Raw genomic sequence first — 7,675 nt, 5'->3', positions numbered from 1 at the left:
CACTGGGCCAGAGGAGGGGAAAGACGTACGGTTGATAGTAACATCGGCCAGGAAGGCCAAAGAAAGACGTAGGTAGGATAGTCACATCGGGCTCAAAGGAGAAGAAAAGACGATAGGCTTGACTAGCTAAACACATGAGACCGCCAGCGAGGAGAAAGACCCCTCAGGTAGGATAGTCACAACTCCCCCATGCGCCAAGAGAGGGAGTAACAAGAGGCATATAGGTATGGATAGTCACATGGGCCAGGAGGAGAAGACGTAGGTTGGATAGTCCATGGGCCAGCGAGGAGAAAGACGTAGGTTGGAATAGTCACACATGGGCCAGGAGGAGAAAGAGTAAGTTGGATAGTCACATGGGCCAGGAGAGAAAGCAGTAGTTGGATAGCCACATGGGCACGAGGAGAAAGATCAGGTTGGATAGTCACATGGGCCAGGAGGAGAAAGACCTAGGTTGGATGTCACATGGCCAGGAGGAGAAGACATAGGTTGGATAGTCACATGCGGAGGAAGAACAGACGTAGATTGGATAGTCACATGGGCACAGAAGGAGAAAGACGTAGTTGGATAGTCACATGGCCAGCGAAGAGAACAGACGTAGGTTGGATACGATACCACATGGCGCCAGGAGGGAAAGACGTAGGTTGGATAGTCACATGGGCCAGGAGGGAAAGACGTAGGGTTGGATAGCACATGGCCAGGCAGGAGAAGGACGTAGGTTGGATAGTCACATGGGCAGGAGAGAAAGACGTAGGTTGAGTAGTCACATGGGGCCAGCGAGAGAAAGACGTAAGGTTGGATAGTCACCATGAGGCCAAGGAGAGAAAAGACGTAGGTGGATAGTCCACATGGCCAGGAGGAGAAAAAGACTAGGTGGATACGTCAACATGGGCCAGGAGGAGAAAGACGTAGGTGGATAGTCACATGGCCGCCAGGAGGAGAAAACGTAGGTTGATAGTCACATGGGCCAGGAGGAGAAAGACAGCATAAGAAAGACAAGGCGAGAGCAGAGGACAGGACGTCAGTGTTCTGCCATCGGCCAGCCCCGAAGGAGAACACCAGCGGGATACTCAAGTCACCATAGGAAACACGGTTGGAGACCCTGTTGAGAATACGGGAGGGTAGAAGAGGCGATTAACGGACCGACCAATACAACCCAGAAAAATGACCTCCGAGAAAAAGAACTTGCAGGCGAACGTTGGCGGAAAGATGACCGGTAAAATCTCACAGCAAGAATGAGCCGATAAATATGAGTCGACAGGAATCCAACAGAGAGACGATGCACCTGTTACTCTTTCAGCGTATATTGAACCACCCGACTCACTTATTAAGCCAGACACATTTCATTACCATTTCAGCTTCAGTAACACATAGTCTGGCTGTGATGTTAGCATATGTCTCCAGAGGATATGACAAAACCTCTCTGTTATGTCATACAAAACGTACAACACATTAAGATTGCATAGACTAAAAGCGCGCAAGATTGTCAAGTCGAGAAGACAACATTTATCCTTAAATTTTACACAGACTATTTCAGACTCCCACCAGATATAGAAATCTGCATCAGCGAAATAGCAAACGTAATAGTGCACATAGCCGCTGTACATGCTCCAAACTCAGGCTTATTTTTGGCTAGTAACCGTTATCTCAGTGCCATCGGCTGTCACATTGCATAACAAAACCCAGAGTATTTTTGCTCGAGTGAGCGGTTAGCTAGTCAGCCAAGATAACGGCTGTCCTCGCCCTACCAAAACAGCAAGTATAATTTTACTCGGGCTGAAGCGGTTTTAGCTAGTGCAGTCGGGGCGCTGTACCTGACCCTACACTCACAGGTACTTTCTATCCAACTATAACGACCCCCGTGCTCTCCATCCCATACATACAACAAACATAAATAACGTCTGAAATCTGAAAAGAAAGCGAGAGTTAATCTCGAATCAAAGGCTAAATCCTCTATCATAGAAAACACAGACTATGTAGAATCGATAAACCGGCAATAACATAGAAGATCAGGATCCATCTGGAACCCCAAAAAAATTTCCAGAACGAAGTAAATAAATAAAAAAATAACAACGAAAAGCAATCCAATCATACAAACCGACGATCATTCAGAAGAAAATGCAGTGTAAACTCGCTAACAATGGCAATACTCAAATCCAAAGCTCATACTAGAACAACCTCTTAAGCGATAAGAAGAGTCTCCCCCCTCACCCACACACCATGTTCAAAAGAACACAACTAAGACTCGGGAACTCTAGTAGAGATGTGAGTTAGTGTGAGGTAAGTTTGTCGCAGGCATCGAGAAGGAATGGAGAGGCCTGGGAACTTACGCTTGCCGAGACTAGGGCAGCTTATTACACTCCGCAAAACATAGTATGGAGAAAGCTAGTACAGATTGTAGGGCTAATCGCTGAGGAAGACACGTCTCAAACGAGGTGGGCTGAAAGTCTAAATCTCAAGCGTGAAGTGACAACACATTACATCGAGAGCATCCTACCCGAGGGGAAATCATGTACTAGCAATATACCACACTCTAACATACAACACCCCCAAAAAAAACATACCATTAGGTCATAGCCCTGCACCGCAAATCAGTCACTCACTACTGACAGTAAGTGGACATTCCATAAAATCTCCAACAACGGAACTAAGCCTATCGAAGCCCCGTCTCTTCCGAGTGAAGCCATTCAGCTCGCATACGGGTGTGTGTGTGGGATGGATAATTTGTCAAGTCGTCGAGGATAGGTTCTTAATGTCTATCTCTCACACACACACAGCGTCACACACACATAGTGGTCACCATAAACCAAATAAATAGAGCTTCCTCCTAAATAATTTTGCATGGCTACAGAACATCCCCAAGTCATATATCAAGAACGAGACCTCATAGCACAGCTAGGCAACTACTCTACGTGCCACCACACACAACCAGAAGCTTGTTCTGGGCATGAAAGCCGTCAGGCTTGTAACAGTGATGATGTAGAGTAGTGTCTCGTCTATGTGATGAGGTGAGTTGAGTTCTGCAAGTGTCTGATGAGTCGTGTTGAGTGACCAGTAGTCTGTACAGAGAGATTGAGAGATGAAGATATCTGATACCGAGACTGAGTGGGAAGTGAAAGTGTCTGTACGTTGATAGAGGTGGAATGAAGTGTTTCCTGTGAGATGATTAGAAAGAATACCGCGAAAGTGAACAAAAATGCAGAACATGTAACGCTGATAGCCAAGATAGTGGAAGTGATAGGTAGATAACCTGTACGTGATAGAAGAGTAAGGTTTGTAGAAAAGTGTTCTGAAAGCGTCATGAGAACGTGGAGTGAAGTTTTGCTCAACGCGATGACGTGGTGGAGCCCAGTGAAGACTTGTCTGTAACAAGATGATCAAGGTGACGCCTGACAGTGTTGAAATAACGATGCATGAGGAAATAGAGTTGAGTGGCAAACCGTGATGAGCGATGGAGTGATGTAGTATACCGGTGAGAGGTGAAGTGTCGAGTAACGCTGATAGAGTGAAGGAAATGTCTTAATGTGATCAGCGTGCGACCTGTGCACAGATATCTGTAAGCAGGTGATCGACCGTGATAGTGTCCATGAGCTAATTGAATGCAGGTAGGAAGTGATCTAGTCAGTGGATGAGGTGGAGTTGAAGCTGTCTGTAACGTCGCACTGTGGTTGAGTTGTCTGTAAAGGCACTCTGCGAATGGAGAGTGGTTCTGATAAACGATCGATGGGCTCACGATCGAGATAAGAATGTATGCTGGAGGTGAGCGTCGAAAGATGAAGATACGAGTAACGCAGTAACTTGAGTGACTGAGGATATGATGAATGTGCTGCTAGACGTGTAATGTAGTGTGGAGTTGATATATGTGTCTGTAAAGTGATCGAGGTGGAGTGAAGTGTCTGTAACGTGATGAGGTGAAAAAGTGTCTGTAATGTGATGAGGTGGAGTGAAGTGTCTACGTGATGAGGTGAGTGAAGTGTCTAACGTGATGAGGTTGGAGTAAAGTGGTCTGTAACGTGATGAGGTGAAGTGATCTGTAATGTGATGAGGTGAAGTGAAGTGTCTGTAAAGTGATGAGGTGAAGTGAAATGTTCTGCTAACGTGATGAGGTGGAGTGAAGTGTCTGTAAGGTGATGAGGTGAAGTGCTGTAAGTGGATGAGGTGGAGTGAAGTGTCTGTAACTTATGAGTGAAGTTGGTCTGTAACGTGATAGGTGGAGTTGAAGTGTATGTAACGTGATGAGGTGGAGTGAAAAGTGTGCTGTAACGTGATGGAGGTGGAGTGAAGTGTCTGTAACGTGATGAGGTGGAGGTGAAGTGTCTGTAAGTGAGGGTGGAGTGAAGTTCTGTAAGTGATGAGGTGGAGTGAAAGTGTCTGTAAACGATGATGAGGTGCGAGTGAAGGTGCTGAAACGTGTTGAGGTGGGAGTGAAGTGTCGTAACTGGACGTGGAGTGATAAGTGTCTGTAACGTGATGAGGTGGACGTGGAAACGTGTCTGTAAACGTGATGAGGTGGAGTGAAGTGTCTGTAACGTGATGAGGTTGGGAAGTGAAATGTCTGTAAAAGTGATGAAGGTGAGTGAAGTGTCTGTAACGTGATGAGGTGGGAGTGCAATGTGTCTGTAACGTGATGAGGTGGCAGTGAAGTGTCTCCTAACGTGATAGTGGAGTGAAAGTGCTGTAACGTGATGAGGTGAAGTGTCCTCTAAAGTGATGAAGGTGCGTGTCTAAACGGTGATGGGGGAGTGACGTGCTAACAATGCATGAGGTGGCGTGAAGTGTCTGTAATGGAATGAGTGCTGAGTGTCTGTCAATGTGATCGATGGGTGCAAATGTCCTCTTAACGTGAATGAGGTGAGGTGCAGTGTCTAATGTTGATGAGGTGGAGTGAAGTGTCTGTAACGTGATGACAGGTGAAGTGTCAACGTGGTTGTAGGTGAAGTGTCTGAACGTGATGAAGGTGGAGTGGAAGCCAATCAGCTTGTAACTAATGGATACCGATGGTAAACGTTCTGTCCTATTCAGAATGTTTTTCCATAAAAAGAAGACGAGGGCAAGGTGAAGCCCGATCGTTGAACCTAATAGCATCTACACTCAATCATTGGACGGTGAAAGCTAAGAACCTTTGACTTTGGCTCTACACTCAGCCTCTTTAAATTTGATAAATTCGTTTTATAGTGAGGATATGTTCCAACATACCGTTTTACCGTTTACTAAATTAAATGCACTGCCTCGTCCGAGTGGCGCAGCGGTCAACAGGCCACTGCATCGCAGTGTTGCGGAGCTCACTAAAGCTTGATTTGATTGCTGTCACCAACGGCTGTGACCGGGTCCCATAGGGTAGGCGCACAAATTGGTTGCTAACATCTTCTGGGCTTAGCGGGAGGGTTCATGCCGGGGGGGGGGGGGGGGGGATAACTCTGTTAATACACACTTTAAGATTACCACCACCAAATCAAAATATGTTTAAAATTTGAGACTCTTCAAAGTAGCCTTGCCATTGATGACAGCTTCGCATTCTCCTACCAGCTTCATGAGGTAGTCACCTCGGAATGCTTTTACACCGTATTCTAAGGAGACACACATATGCTGAGCACTTTTGCTCTTTACTTTCACTCTGGCGTTCCAACCATCCCAAACCATCTCAAATTGGGTTGAGGCCAGGTCATCATGATGCAGCACTCCATCACTCTCCTTCTGGTCAAATAGCCTTACACAGCCTGCGAGGGTGGTTGGGGTCATGTCCTGTCTGAAAACAAATAAAGTCCCACTAAGAGCAAACCAGAATGAGAGGCTGAACGCTGCAGAAGTGCTGTGCGTAGCCGCCATGCCTGGGTTAAGTGTAGCCTTGAATTCTAAATAAATACATACAGTGTCACCAGCAACGCCACCCCCCACCATCACACCTCCTCCCCATGCTTCGACAATGGGAACCACTAACATGTGGAGATCATCTGTTCACTGATTCTGGCGTCTCACAAAGCAACGGCGGTTGAACAAAAATGTCCAATTTGAACTCTCAGACCAACAGGACAGATTTCCACTCGTGGGTGCTACATGTCAGTGCTTGGTATATGATGGCCAAGCATGTCTCTTATTATTATTGGGTCCTTAGTGTGTTTTCTGCAGCAATTCCGATCACAGTGTCCTCTGAACAGTTGGCTGTTAGAATGTGCTTTACCTGAACTCTGTGAGGTCATCTGAGGTGCAAATTCAATATTGCCAATTCTGAGGCTGGTGAATCTTTTCCCTTGCGGCAGGGGTAATGTGGGCTTCTTTCCTGTGGAGGTTCATGAGAGCCATTTTCCACTTCATAGTATTTATGGTTTTTGCAACTGCACTGAAGAAAACTTTGATAAGTTCTTAAAATGTTCGTATTGACTGACCTTCATGTCTTAAAGTAACTGAGGACTTGGTCATTTCTTTTACTTACTTTGAGCTGTTTTTTTGCCATCTGCTTCGGGTCTTTTTACCAAATAGGACTAATCTTCTGTATACCCCACCCCGTACCTTGTCACAAGCAACCAACTGATCTGGCTCAAACCACATTAAGAAAGTAAAAGAAATTTCCACAAATTAACTATAAACACCGGCACACCTACTTAATGAAATGCATTCCAGGTGCTACATCAATGAGCTGGTTGAAGAGAATGGCAAAGAAGTGTTGGAAGCGGGCATTAAGCGAAAGGGTTGTGGCTACTTTTGGAAGAATCTCAAATATAACATATATTTATGGCTGTACTGAGTAGCCTGATCTCCGTCTGTTGTCTGTCATGTCTCTCTGTCTGTGCGCTCGCTCGGTGTCTGTCCTCTCTGTCTCTCTGTCTGCTGTCTTCTCTCTGTCTGTGTCTGTGCTCTCTGTCTTCTCTCTCTGTGTCTCTGTCTCTCTTCTGTGTCTCTGTCTCTCTGCTCATCAATCTGGTCTACTGTCTCTAGAGCGCGCCAGGGGTGCTACAAACGTCAATAGCGTTAAGCGGCGCTTACCTGCGAAACGTATCGCCCTATGTCGCTCTTTAGTGACTTGCCGCGCCCGTGCGCAATCTAGGCCGAGGGTGGTGTCTGATCCAAGACGCGATCAGCTCGTACCTCCTCAATGATCTATCTCTTTCTCTCCTACGTGAACATCTGTCTCTCAAGTCTGGTCTGTGTCTCTGTCTCTCTCCTCTGTGTCTCTGTCTTCCTCTCTGTCTCTCTGTCTGTGTCCGCTGCGCCTCTCTCTCTCTCTGTGTCTTCTCTCTTGCTCTACTGGTGTTCTATGTTTCTCTCTGTGTCTCTCGTCTCTCTCTCTGTGTCTCCTGCTCCTGTGTCTCTGTCCTCTGTGTTCTGTCTCTGTGTCTTTTCTCCTGTGTCCCTCTCTCTGTGTCTCTTCTCTCGTGCTCTCTCCTCTGTGGCTCTATTCTGTGTCTTCTCGCTGTTCTCTCTCTCTCTGTGTCCTGCTCTCTGTGTTCTTCTCAATTCCTGTTCTCTCTCTCTGTGTTCTCGCTCTGCTGTCTCCTTCGGTGTCTCTCCTCTGTGTCTCTCTCTTGTGGTCTCTCTCCTCTGTGTTCTCTCTCTGTGTCTCTCATTCTCGTATGTCTCTCTCTCTGTGTCTCTTCTCTGTCTCTCTCTCTCTCTCTTGTCTCTCTCTCTCTCTCTCTGTCTCTCTCTCTCTCTGTTCTGTCTCTGTCTCTCTCTCTGTCTC

The sequence above is a fragment of the Salvelinus sp. IW2-2015 genome, unplaced genomic scaffold (assembly GCF_002910315.2).
Source record: "Salvelinus sp. IW2-2015 unplaced genomic scaffold, ASM291031v2 Un_scaffold1663, whole genome shotgun sequence".
NCBI lineage: Eukaryota > Metazoa > Chordata > Actinopteri > Salmoniformes > Salmonidae > Salvelinus > Salvelinus sp. IW2-2015.
Note: the sequence above shows the minus strand (reverse complement) of the source record.